This window comes from Mytilus californianus, unplaced genomic scaffold (assembly GCF_021869535.1).
Source record: "Mytilus californianus isolate M0D057914Y unplaced genomic scaffold, xbMytCali1.0.p SCAF_7, whole genome shotgun sequence".
Classification (NCBI taxonomy): Eukaryota; Metazoa; Mollusca; class Bivalvia; order Mytilida; family Mytilidae; genus Mytilus; species Mytilus californianus.
Genome location: NW_026262723.1, coordinates 54,603,584 through 54,619,103, shown reverse-complemented (window position 1 = coordinate 54,619,103; position 15,520 = coordinate 54,603,584).

The following is a 15,520-nucleotide window of genomic DNA, read 5'->3' as shown; positions in this document are numbered from 1 at the left end:
ACTCTTGAAGAGCTATATATATATCCAACGCAATCATAGGTTTGAACGTTGTTTTCAATTTAGACTTATTTATATTTTTTCTTTTGGGCTTGTATTATATTTGCCTTCGGGTTTATATAATCCGTTCATCCTATTTCGACTCTTCAAAATTCAAGAGTCTATCCCAAATTGAGGTAAATTTAATGGCCTTCCAAATACCGTTTCGATTCCTAACATCACTGAAGAGACATTAATTGTCGAAATCCGGATATGGTGTACAAAAACCTTTGCACCTTTTGTTTGCGGTATATCATCTTTTCCGCAAGTTTATTGTTTTCTGTTTAGTATTAAATTTAAGATTAAGATCCATTTATTACATCGGTGATCCGTTTATTTGGCAATCGTCAATGGCAGTCAGCAGGGTTTAAGAACATTTGTTGTTCGACCTGCTAGTCAAATGCGTTTTGTTAAAATATACTTTTTCACTATTTTGGTCTTTTGGAAAATGTTGTTTGTGCTGTATTTAGACCCCTCTAACAAGAAATTTGTTTTGCATGCACACGTATAAAAATTGCGGTTTTTTTCCAACGCAATCATAGGTTTGAACGTTGTTTTCAATTTAGACTTATTTATATTTTTTCGTTTGGGCTTGTATTATATTTGCCTTCGGGTTTATATGATCCGTTCATCCTATTTCGACTCTTCAAAATTCAAGAGTCTATCCCAAATTGAGGTAAATTTAATGGCCTTCCAAATACCGTTTCGATTCCTAGTAACATCACTGAAGAGACATTAATTGTCAAAATCCGGATATGGTGTACAAAAACCTTTGCACCTTTTGTTTGCGGTATATCATCTTTTCCGCAAGTTTATTGTTTTCTGTTTAGTATTAAATTTAAGATTAAGATCCATTTATTACATCGGTGATCCGTTTATTTGGCAATCGTCAATGGCAGTCAGCAGGGTTTAAGAACATTTGTTGTTCGACCTGTTAGTCAAATGCGTTTTGTTAAAATAAACTTTTTCACTATTTTGGTCTTTTGGAAAATGTTGTTTGTGCTGTATTTAGACCCCTCTAACAAGAAATTTGTTTTGCATGCACACGTATAAAAATTGCGGTTTTTATCCAACGCAATCATAGGTTTGAACGTTGTTTTCAATTTAGACTTATTTATATTTTTTCGTTTGGGCTTGTATTATATTTGCCTTCGGGATTATATGATCCGTTCATCCTATTTCGACTCTTCAAAATTCAAGAGTCTATCCCAAATTGAGGTAAATTTTATGGCCTTCCAAATACCGTTTCGATTCCTAGTAACATCACTGAAGAGACATTAATTGTCGAAATCCGGATATGGTGTACAAAAACCTTTGCACCTTTTGTTTGCGGTATATCATCTTTTCCGCAAGTTTATTGTTTTCTGTTTAGTATTAAATTTAAGATTAAGATCCATTTATTACATCGGTGATCCGTTTATTTGGCAATCGTCAATGGCAGTCAGCAGGGTTTAAGAACATTTGTTGTTCGACCTGTTAGTCAAATGCGTTTTGTTAAAATATACTTTTTCACTATTTTGGTCTTTTGGAAAATGTTGTTTGTGCTGTATTTAGACCCCTCTAACAAGAAATTTGTTTTGCATGCACACGTATAAAAATTGCGGTTTTTATCCAACGCAATCATAGGTTTGAACGTTGTTTTCAATTTAGACTTATTTATATTTTTTCGTTTGGGCTTGTATTATATTTGCCTTCGGGTTTATATGATCCGTTCATCCTATTTCGACTCTTCAAAATTCAAGAGTCTATCCCAAATTGAGGTAAATTTAATGGCCTTCCAAATACCGTTTCGATTCCTAACATCACTGAAGAGACATTAATTGTCGAAATCCGGATATGGTGTACAAAAACCTTTGCACCTTTTGTTTGCGTTATATCATCTTTTCCGCAAGTTTATTGTTTTCTGTTTAGTATTAAATTTAAGATTAAGATCCATTTATTACATCGGTGATCCGTTTATTTGGCAATCGTCAATGGCAGTCAGCAGGGTTTAAGAACATTTGTTGTTCGACCTGTTAGTCAAATGCGTTTTGTTAAAATATACTTTTTCACTATTTTGGTCTTTTGGAAAATGTTGTTTGTGCTGTATTTAGACCCCTCTAACAAGAAATTTGTTTTGCATGCACACGTATAAAAATTGCGGTTTTTATCCAACGCAATCATAGGTTTGAACGTTGTTTTCAATTTAGACTTATTTATATATATATATATATATATATATATATATATATATATATATATATATATATATATATATGACCAAAAGGAACCTTAAATAATAGTCATATCAATCTAAGGTCACATTTATTGCACACATTTCTTAGAAGTAAGCGCAAAGCGATTCCGCTCTTCATACAAAATGTGCTCCGGTCAACAGTTTTACACCCCAATACAATTACAAAAAGGAGCATTCATTTCTGAATACAACTTAGAAACTGTCATCTTTCATAAGATAATTGTTTGTTTGGAAATAAAATTTTAAATGTTTTTTTTTTCTATAAGATCAACATTTAATTTTTCTTAAGGTGGTACATAACACTACAGGGAGATAACTCTGTAAAAATCAGCTGAACGTTTTAATCATTTTCTATTGATAAGGAAATATTAAGCTTCTCAATGATAAAAATTAGTGTTTGTCAAACTGCTATATGGAACGGGGACCCAGTTATTTCCCCCATTGAAACGCATTGAAAATCATAGTAAATAAATGGGGTGCTGTCCAATAAATAATTTTGATAGCCACCTTGGGACTTCTGTTTCACGTTAGGCATTTGTTTCGAAGTTTCTAAGTGCAATCTCAGTGCCTCATGACCGGCATTCCGTTGCACAATTTTGTTTTGATTGACAACAGGGTAGGTCGGTCTACTTCCGGGGAAGAATAAAGGCTAGAATTTAGGCAATTTACTCTATGTACCGACGCCAGATTACATTTAAATCAATCAAAATTTTTACAGAAATTCAAGCTAGAAAGCCTACCCATTCAATGAAAACTACATTCAGTTACAGAACTTGTGTAATAATAAAACTACACCATTTTTAATAAAAGTTATATATTTTTTTTAAGAACTACATTCGTGGGTACCGGACTGGTTGCCGTAACTGGGATCCTATTCCTGTCAGACTTTAATTTTTTTTCCAGACTTAAAACTGCACTTTTAAAATAAAGATATACATCTCAGTAGTTATTGTGCAAAGTTTCAATAGATTTGATCCAACAGTTACAGAGTTATTGATCCTTATCTATGACATCTCAAATACCAGAAAATTGATCGGATAAAATCATAAATTCATGAAGAAAATATGCTTAAAATCAGCAAAACTTTTTTATTTTAAAAGATATTTACATTCTGTAAATTGCACATGGTAGATCAATTCATTCTTGATATGGAAATCTAGTTAAAAAAAAAATTCTGCTGAAAAAAAATTAATTATAATTATTTTTTTAATTAAAAAAAAAATCTTATAAGAATTACATATGCAAAGAAGCATACCCCATAACAAGGGTATAAATCATGAGACTTAGTCTTCAAACAGTCAGCTAAGTTCATTTAATATACAATGGAAAAGGCTAGATGCAGAGAAGTTCTCACTTGTAGCTAAAACCAGTCAAGACGGCACCTCCTACAGTTTAACAAATGTCAAGGGAAATCCTGGATCTGCCTGAATGCTTAATGCTACTGTGCGTTGTTATACTTGTGACTGCTCTAAATGTCCCACTAGTTCATACGTGTGTGGTGGTGGACACTCAAACTGTTGGTGGTTCATAGGAGATCCATGTACTTGGGTCCAAACAAGTTAACCAACCTGAATATGGATAACAAGGACAAGTTAATAATGCAGGAACTTTTAAAAATGAAACTTAGCGAAGAAGCATTAATGAAAATGAAATTTAATCATAACACTCAAAAAGGTGAATCTGTTAACAGAGCACTAAGTGTTTCCTTACCAAAGAATATGAACTTTTCTAGAAATTTGAAGGGAGGGAGGGCATCATCAATAATTCACACTTTGAATAATGGTACAGCTTATTCCTTGTGACAAAAAGCAGAATGTATTGGTTTTAAAATCTCAAAAGGTTCATTAAAACACTTCGACCACATGTAAAGGGAGTGTGAACGGAACAAAGTAAACCAAAATACTCCAGAAAGGAAAAAGAAAAATTTACAACGCAGCGGATAGAAGACTAAGGTTCATGTGGAAGAAAAGGATCGAAGTAAATATACAGATAGATATAAAAAAGGGCAACCTGATCCAAAACTAGATGCTGCATTTGTAAAAGCATAATGGACGATCATTCATATGGTAGAGTAATACCTGCTAAGAAGAATATACCTACCAGAAGCTGTTCTTCAAAAGTTCCAAAATCAAGGAAGATATAGCTGCATTCATCTACTGCTGAAAAAGATACAGACAAAATTAACGGTCCTTTTAAGGACCACCAAAATCTTTAAAAAGGAGTCTAAAATTGTTGTACATTCAGTTAAAATTGTTTATATAAGCTATAGCCCTACCCCTTATAAATCTTCCAAAAAAATCCAGGCCCCAATCTTTAAAATTGGAGAGCCCCTGGCAAAATTTTCTAAGTTTTACAAAATATTCTGTCGTTATTTATGTGATGCGGCTCTTCAGTAATGTGAGCCGCATTCCCACACAAACTTTTATGACACATAAAATGGCATAAAGTGTTTTATTTAATATTCAAAACTTAACAAAAACTAATTAAAAACCATAAAACTGAATCTATGGGCTTTTTTCTTTTTCCAGGTCCCAGAAATAGGATACCGGAAAGAAATAAGCCCATATTTTCCATCTTTTGTTGTCCCCTGATCCCATATAAGACATTTGTTATTTCTTGCCAGGTGGCTCTTTTCTAATATTCTTTGCTGATATTTTTCGAAAGATCCCTCCATTTTAACTTACAAGTGTATGAATACATAATACCATCAAAATGACCTTACTGTAACCCCTTTTGAAACTTTAAATTGAAAAACAAACTTTTAAAAAATTTCATAAATTTAAATTTCAATTTAATTTAAAAAGTTTAATTCAAATTTTAAAAATAATTACACCATTGTTTTCCTTATTGAATTTTGAAGTTTCTAGCCAAATTTCATCTATGTAACTCCACAAATAAGCTTACAATTGCAGATTGAAGTGTTCAAAATATGCCCTCTGACAGGAACGGGGACCCAGTTATTTCCCCCATTGAAACGCATTGAAAATCATAGTAAATAAATGGGGTGCTGTCCAATAAATAATTTTGATAGCCACCTTGGGACTTCTGTTTCACGTTAGGCATTTGTTTCGAAGTTTCTAAGTGCAATCTCAGTGCCTCATGACCGGCATTCCGTTGCACAATTTTGTTTTGATTGACAACAGGGTAGGTCGGTCTACTTCCGGGGAAGAATAAAGGCTAGAATTTAGGCAATTTACTCTATGTACCGACGCCAGATTACATTTAAATCAATCAAATTTTTTACAGAAATTCAAGCTAGAAAGCCTACCCATTCAATGAAAACTACATTCAGTTACAGAACTTGTGTAATAATAAAACTACACCATTTTTAATAAAAGTTATATATTTTTTTTAAGAACTACATTCGTGGGTACCGGACTGGTTGCCGTAACTGGGATCCTATTCCATATAACCAATGAAATTTTTCCGATAAAGTGTGTGGTTCAAGTTTTTTGAAATTTTTATATTTTTGTCAAAGGGTCAAAGTAAATATTTTGACAAAATTTTATTCAAATTAAACGAGCCAAATCAATTTAAGTCAAGGTGTTTGGTACCACCTTAATACCGTCTTTTTTGGAATATATTTATTTATCATATATTGGAAAATTTGTTCCGATTTGGTGAAACATTTGAAAAAAGGAATCTTTATCCCTTTTCACGTTAAATGGGAGATTTCAGCTAAGGTAAGCTTGGATATTAATAGTATTGTGTCTCAGTAGATATTACAACGTATAAATCACTCTTGTTCCCACGTTTTTTTTTAGTCGTTTTCATTTCTAATTGCAACTGAAGTAAACTTAAAAAGCCGTGCGTTGACCTATAGTTGTTTTATTTTTAACTTCTACGTCATTTGGTCTATGGTGGAGAGTTGTCTCATTGACAATAATACTACATCTACTTATTTTTACATTAAAATATTTTGAAATGTTAAGTATATAGGAGAAAGTAACTAAAGATTTTCCTGGTATATTTTGAAACATTATTTTTAATTAATTAACGCTCAATTGGTTATTCAGTGTAAAACAAAAATAATTAATAAGCCGTATAATTTAAACACATATGCGCAAAACGGTAATAAAAAATGACTTCATATTGAAAGGATAATTTCAGTGGCCAAAAGGGCATATTGTATACCCATGATACATGTAATTTCGCTTATATGACACTTAAGGATCTGTCAAGTAAAGGACAAGGATGGAAGATCTGTTCCTATACCATATAAGTTTCCTTGTGTTCCATTCGACTTTTTTTCTAATGTACACCACTCAACGTTGTAATGTCGCAATTAAGTAGGTGACATTTAACATCAAAACAATTACGCATTCATTGAGACAACAAATTTCCAAGTCAAGCAAACTTTGTAAATACACAAGGCACCGACCACTCATATTTTCGGGGGACGTGTTTTTTATTCACAAAAAAAATTGTTTGATTCTAAATTTGTTGACAAAATAATGAATCTGATTCACAAGGGAAGTGAACAAAATTAGTTTGTTTTATTGACAAATACTAATTGTTTTTTAAACAATAAAAAATTAATTGATAATTTCTTGTTTCTGTATTCTGTTTTTATATGGTCAAATGCATTTTTTCGGTTTTTTTTTAAATGAGGTATTATACTTATAGTGGATGCTATGATAATAAATTTAAAAAGCTAACTAAAAGGTTATTAAGCGATGGACCTCATTTTCGTACTTCAATGTATGTACAAATATGTTAAAACGTGTGTACAAACGGAGAAAATCGAAACCGGTTTAATCATTTTGGAACACAAGTGAGATTATTAATAAAAGTAAATATAGTCTGTGTATAATACCAAATATGTACAATACAGCTGTCAACTAAAAAATACACTTCTGCAAACATCAGTGAGAGACATATTAATGTGTCAAAATCTTGTTTCAGAGAAAAAAAAAAACGGATTTTGATATTTTGTTCATCATGTTCATGTTGAATACCCTACAGCCAAATATAAAAAAGAAGATGTGGTATGACACAGAAATTAACAACTATAGGTCACCGTACGGCCTTCAACAATGAGCCTATACCGCATAGTCAGCTATAAAAGGCCCCTAAATGACAAATGTAAAAGAATTCAAACGAGAAAACTAACGGCCTAATTTTTGTCCAAATAATGAACGAAAAACAAATATGTAACACAGCAACAAACGATTCGACAACCACTGAATTACAGGCTCCTGACTTGGGACAGGCACATACAGAATGTGGCGGGGTTAAACATGTTAGCGGGCGCCCAACCCTCCCCTAACCTGGGACAGTGGTGTAACAGTACAACATAAGAACAAACTATAAAAATCAGTTGAAAAAGGCTTAACTCATCAGATGGATACAAATAGAAATATACATCTAACAAAAAACACAGAGTAGACGTGGACGTGTACTTGTACACCCCAACAACAAAAAGACACTAAGTACAGATCTGAGAGTACTCACAGTTACTGACAGCTAGTTCCAAGCCAAAAACAACTAATAAAATAAATCATGCATCTAAGATTAAATTATCAATCAGTACACATCTAACATCCAATGGATTTAGTATTAAGACGTCATAAACAGTCAGAGAAAAAACATGACCTTGTGCAATGCCAAGATACAGGTATCGACAGATTATAGAGCCATGGATGTGCATAAATTATGTAATAAAAATAATATTTAGTTTGATTTTAATTTACTGATAACAAAATCAATATTAATACCAATGAAAACAATATTCAAAGATCTAAATTAAACTACAGTGTTGAATTAGTAACCTTTTAGAATAAGTTTATTTAAAGGATCGATAAGTTACCCGGATCGTTTCTAAATTTCCGGACTCGGAAACAACATCTCCGTAAAAATGAGGATGTGCTATCCCGTTTGAAATAAGTTTTCTACCGGTACAACCAAACTACAAAACCAAATCTTTATATCTATGGAAGAATTTAGTAAAGGTTTTAAGTAATTTGTGGTTAACAAATCCCTGACTTAATAATTTACCAGTAATTATACATAGATTACCTTCATTAAAATCCAAAATGTCACAACAGACACGGGCATAGCGAACGAGTTGTGATATATAAACACCGTAAAATGGTGCCAAAGGAACATCACCATCCAAAAAAGGAAAATTAACAATAGAGAACGAAAAATAATTCCTTTTGTCGTAAATTTTAGTACAGAGTTTCCCGTGTAAAACTGAAATATCAAAATCTAGGAAAGGACAGTTATTACCGTTTATATTTGATTTATTTAAAGTAAGTTCTTTTTGGGTAAATTTCGTCAGTATATGTAGAAAATTCTTGATTATTTAACGAAAAAATATCATCAAGATAACGGTAAGTGTTGTTGCATTTATCAATTAAATGCAATTAAGACGGTCTTTACTGAGTTTGGTCATAAACTGTGATTCATAACAGTACAAGAACAGGTCTGCTATTAGAGGGGCGCCATTGGTGTCCATAGGAACACCTACAACCTGTCTATAAACTTTGTTGCCGAAACGTACATAAATATTATCAGGAGAAAATTAACAGCTTCAATCATATCATCACACCTCCAGTAAGTATATCTAGCATATTTACCTTTCTCATTAGAGAAGAAGGCTTTAAATGAGTTGCAGCAACTATATTTTATTCAGATTTACCAAACGACCAATTAATTAAACAGGAAAACTTGTGTTTGATAAGATTGTGTGAAAGTGTAGTGTAAAGAGTTGAAAAGTCAAAACTGTCAACAGAATCAAAAGAACCATCAAAAGCACGTAATCTATCTAAAACATCCAAAGAATTTTTTACACTAAAAAAATAGTAATTTTCATATATATTATTGCAAAAGTTGATAATAAGTTCTTTGATAGTAGTTAAGGAACTAGTTAAAAGCACTAAAAGATTAGTTGTAGAACACTTACTAGAGGCCGAGATGAAACGATATTTTACTGGTTTTTTGTGTAGTTTAGGTAACCAATACATAGTAGGGACCTTCAAATGTTCAGAGGAGGCCTTAAGCTGTGAAGTGGTTATGATACTATCTTTGTTTACTATATGACTCTCTGTGGAGCGCACGGACTTGAATGTAGATGAATTTAAAATTTCATGGTATTTACGGCATACCACCACCACATTGTTGTCTGCTTTGTCGGCCGGTACAAACACAAACCGCTTTGAAAGTTCTTGAAGTTTGTTTCTTATTCTAGAAATAGGCGTATTATGTACTCTTTTATTTATTTCTGAATTATTTTCAAAATGTGATTATCGAATATCCACAACATTCATACATTTATGTAAAAAAGAATCAAGAGATTTTTTATCAGATTTTTCCCGTTTACACCAATTTTTACAATACGATGAAAGAGCGTCTTTTGTGACCTGACGACACTGTTTCAAATCTATTTTAGATGGAGGACGATATTTTGGTCCTTTTTCAAAAAGTTTTTAACCTCTCGGTCTTGAACGATACTGAGGTCCCCCGTAATAACATATGATCATAGGGATCATATCTAAAATTCGACAATTCACAGTTTCAAGTAAGAGGAGTATTATTTTCTATATTGACGTCTGATGTTACTGACGTATAATTAAAGATTAAACTTCTGCTTGGTTTTTTGTATGTATACGAAATAATAGGTGGTTCTGTGTTATCAAAATAGGGAGGTATACAATTTTGAATGGTAGAGTCATTAAATATACTCTATAAGTTGATGAAATCAATACCTCTGTTAATATATTTTATTTTCAGAAAGTGCCGTTTATGATCCTCAGGTTTATCGATACGCGGGAACAGCCTACGGTGGCAAAAAACTGTAATTATACGCGAATATTCAAAGAGTGGGCTGAAGAACGAAATTGTGTCACACTCTTTGAAAATATCATGTAATTTACTAATTGGTATTTGACCCAGTTTACATAATAGTTGATGCCTACCATTGTTTTTAAATATAGATAGATCATCAAGTGTATAATTTATACGATGTTAAATTCGTTGATTTCGATTAATACGTTTGCCATAAGACCTATTATTACGTTGTCTTTTTTTTCAAAAATATTCATGATATCAATAGAAGAAGTTTTAGATATGTTCTCTTGACCAAGTATATTGTCATTTAGACCCAGCGGATATGTTGTCTGCAGTCGTTTGATCCACGACAGTTCGATCTTCAAATTGTTTCTGGATCGTTTCGAGTGGTTGGAATCTTATAAATTTAATATCGTGGTTTTGTTTAGTACCTAAATGTTGGTAAGTTATACTTTTGAATTTCTTAGGTTTTCGGAAGCGGTATAGATGTTCCTGTGTTCGTTTACAAAATTCCTGTCCTGTTTGTCCTACATATTGTATAGTACATGTACTAATTGTTACCGCTGCCAGCCAATGAGAAGTTCCGTTTCTCAAAAAAAAAACTATTAGTTACAAATCAATAAGTTACAAATCAGGAAGTTTTACAAATCAAGAAGTTTTACAAATCAAGAATGAAATAGTTCCCCAATATTCCGCACGAGGTCGCTGTGGATTCATGTCAACTCGTACCTTAGCCAACTTGTACTCAACCAACTCGTACCAATATATACCAACTCGTACTTCTGCCAACTCGTATCCCAATATCTAATTATTCATACGCATTAATGTTTTCATGTTCTTTTATGTAATATACAAAATACATTAAAGTACAACTTTATTGATTGGTAATCTGATTCAATTTGTTTTTAAATCAGAAATATCTAAAGTTAGTCATGCGTCTTTAGAAGTAATTGATTTTATGAAATTGTTTGAACTATACTTTATTTCATATACATGTTGAATAATTATAATCATACAATGTTCTAATCAGTGATCATTGTAGTCAGTGGCCAGGGTCGGGGGCGGGGGGTCCGGGGGTTGTAACCCCCCCCTATTTTTTTTATAACTAATGCTTTTGTATGGGTACATAGGGTTGGAACCCCTGTTTCATATGACTTGCATGTGTTGAAACTCCTTTTTAAAATGGTTGGATCCGCGCGTGATTAATGAATAATAGGCTAAGACCTACAAAAATAGAATGGGTTTGTTTAAATGAAAAGTAAACATATAGAAAGGTTTATGAAAACACAGGTTTCGGAATAAATGCTGCACCAAATTCCGAGTTTTACTTAATATTAACTTTGTAAAAGCCAAGCTGTGGGAAAGGAGGCGAAATGTATGATCTTACATTTGTGTATCTAAATAACTGTAAATGTAAAAACGTTTGGACTATATTTAATTCTTGTGCTGGATTTATCGCTTTAAAAAGGCCTTTATAATTATATTAACTAACTAGAAAAATCTTGTTGTACACATGTTCAACGCAAAAATCAGTAAAACATATACTTCTCTCCTATTCTATGAAGCTTTTTTTACTATTTTTTTACTGATTTTTGCGTTGAACATGTGTTCAAGAATATTTTTCTAGTTAGTTTATATATGAAGGCATTTCGAATCTTTTTGAAGCGATACCACAGGAATTAAACATAATCCAAAAATATAAATATAATCGTCTTCGGGTTATGTTCTTCTCATATATGTTATGATGGTATGATACTAAACCCCTAACGGGAAGGATTGTGCCTGATATTCATATGATGAAGACATAATCTTTCAATCAGTTTAATTGAAGTCTGGAGCTGGCATGTCAGTTAACTGCTAGTAGTCTGTTGTTATTTATGTATTATTGTCATTTTGTTTATTTTCTTTGGTTACATCTTCTGACATCAGACTCGGACTTCTCTTGAACTGAATTTTAATGTGCGTATTGTTATGCGTTTACTTTTCTACATTGGCTAGAGGTATAGGGGGAGGGTTGAGATCTCATAAACATGTTTAACCCCGCCGCATTTTTGCGCCTGTCCCAAGTCAGGAGCCTCTAGCCTTTGTTAGTCTTGTATTATTTTTAATTTTAGTTTCTTGTGTACAATTTGGAGTTTAGTATGGCGTTCATTATCACTGAACTAGTATATATATTTGTTTAGGGGCCAGCTGAAGGACGCCTCCGGGTGCGGAAATTTCTCGCTGCATTGAAGACCTGTTGGAGGCCTTCTGCTGTTGTCTGTTCTGTGGTCGGGTTGTTGTCTCTTTGACACATTCCCCATTTCCATTCTCAATTTTATTGTAGGTTTAAATTATCTACGTCAGTTAACATCGTTTCAACAATTAGATACCATGTCCAAGCAAAATGTCAATGTAATACGGACACAGCAGTCTTTTTGTCAGCCCACAACCATTTAAGAAACAAAAAGTTAAGCTATCATTGTTCAATTTATATTCACTATTTACAGTTCCATTACTGATCAATTTCTTTTTATGTAGGCCCCCCTATCTTCCAGAAGTCGGTGAAGCATTTGCTTTCGTCGGATGAGGGGACAGTCCCTGTCGCTGTCTTTTGCTAGGTGGGGTATCACTAGACCCTTTTGGGGTCGTGTCATGATTTGTTGACGAAGAGCTGGTACGCTCTGTCCTAGATTCGTCTAATGCAGTGCCAGGAATATAGAGCTGATTGTTTAAGACGAATGATTAACTTTAGATATTTCTGATTTGGAAACAAATTGCATCAGATTACCAATTAATAAAGTTGTACTTTAATGTATTTTGTATATTATATAAAAGAACATAACAACTTTAATGCATATATTAAATAATAAAATATTGCATACGAGTTGGTAGAAATATGAGTTGGTTGAGTAGGAGTTGGCTAAGGTACGAGTTGACATGGATCCACAGCGACCTCGTGCGAAATATTTTGGAACTATTTCATTCTTGATTTGTAAAACTTCTTGATTTGTAACTTGTTGATTTGTAACTTGTAGTTTTTCTTGAGAAACGGAACTTCTCATTGGCTGGCAGCGGTAACAATAACAATGACAAATTTTCCAAAACGTGACTCAAACTAAGAAATTACATTTCACAAACTAAGAAATGTAGAATTGCATGTAACGAACGAAGAAAATACGTTAACAAATTAAGAAATTGTATTTACACATTAAGAAGTTACTTTTCACAAATCAAGAAGTGTAGAAATGCATGTAACGGATGGAAAAAATACATGTTAGAAATTAAGAAATAACATTTTACAAATTAAGAAATTGCATGTTTCAAATTAAGAAATTGGATATTACAAATTAAGAAATGTATAATTATGGCGGATATTCCCTTCCATAGATGACAAACAAGTTAAAAGTAAATGACTCGGTATTATTAAAAACATAATCATTACGGTTGTCCACACTGTTATGGGACTACCTCTTATTGGGTTCAAAATTGAAATACATTTGTGTGTGTCTTTGCCATGCAAAACAAATAAGCCAGACTAGCATCAGGAGAAAATGAATAATCTGTTCGTCAAAAATACTCATTTCACCGGTCCCTCCCCCTGTGTTAGTATTTAAAATAGACCTACAGAATCTTAAACGAAAACTTCCCTAAAATCAGGTCGTATATACAGGCAGAAAAGGATAAATTGTATAGGCCATAAAAGTTAAAAAACGTTGACAAGACATAAAGAAATCGGTTAAAGACATGGAAATAACTGTTGTACACGCTCCCCCCTTTCCCTCCAAAATATATATATATTTATCCTACAACAACTCGTAATCGTAATAGCATAGGTAATAATCTTTACTTTTACAGTGTATATCAGTATTATAAAGATGGAAATCCATACATTTTATGTGTGTTTTATTAACTTTTTTTTAAAGAAAAATCGTTATTTATCTAAGCGTGAAAAAGAACGTTACTTCAATAGTTTAATTGTTTGGTCTCTAGAAAAAAAAAGCGAAAGTACGTAGCGCATGCTGATAGAGATTAAATTGATTGGTTGTGAAAAATACATTCCCTATTTGCATTGAGGAGAATTTAGAAAAAAAAAAATATACTACAGACGCTAGTCGAAAATAAAATGAATTTCTAGAGACATTGTGTACGGTAAGTGACAAAACTTTGGTTCAGTGGGCGGATAAATAATAACAAACACTGTGATTTCAAACCTGTGTCATTTATAAATAAGATAAAATAATCGACATATTTTAGAGTTTCAAGATAATTGATCATGATGATACAAAATTCATCTGACGATGTTTTGATATTAAAGTTTCATCTTGAGTAAAATTTCGTGCTAAGTACAAGATTCAATATTCAAGATTTTATTATCCAATCATGGACCCTCAAGGGGCATACATGTATACACAAAATACAACAATTTTACAATGATTATCATAGCATAACAAATTATTAAAGGTACACTGGTAGTGCACAAATGTTTGTACTAAAAAATGGGAAACAAGTATATTGTATAATGCTTTCATGGAATATAACATATTATTTAATATTAGCATACATTTAAATTGGAAGGTTTTTCTGAAATAGATTCACTTACTTTCAGTGTAATTTTTATATCTTCCATAGTCATTAACCATATAAATCAGTTAAGACAGGACAAGTTAGAAAAGGATGGACATTCTTTGGTAATATAGTAAAGAAAAAAAATTGTTTGCTGATTAAAAAAAGAACATTGTAAAAGAAAATGGATTTTATCCTCCGCATCATCAGAGAAACATCTGTCACATATTTTTTCTTCATAAGGCACCCTTGGTTTAATGTATCGCTAAGTTTCAACCTTTAAAACTTGCGGTACAAAACAGGAATTATTATGAACTTTTATTAGTTATACCCCTTTGTCCATATATTATACCGTTTGATGCACGCATGCTGTAAATTCTTTTCTCTAATTCTTCGTCAATTTATCCCTTTCTGCACCCATTGTATAAAAAAAAATTAATCAACGTGTGGTTCGTTTGATCTCAGTTCTTCATTGGTTAAAATCCGATTATGACGTCGAATTTTCTTGCTTTCCTCTGAATTTCCTATTGTGACGGCACGAAAAAAGGCGACCATGCCTGTTGACGTCACATAGAAAGAACACATCTTATTGCAGATCATTCGAAAAGAAGGAATAAATTTGCCTGAGTATTGTTTGAAAATCGTTGGAGAAACAGATTCCACCACCAAATCTCGTGTAATACGATATTTATCCACTCTCGACAGTTAAATTTTAAATATTTAAAACGCTCGGCGAGCCTCGCGTTTTAAATTTGAAAATTTAACTGTCTTGAGTAGATAAATATCGTATCACACTCGATGCAGTGGTAGAATCTATATTTCTCTAATTCTTCGTCAATTTATCCCTTTCTGCACCCATTGTATAAAAAAATTTGTTGGTGTTCAAGGATGTTTGCTACTCTGTTTCAAAAT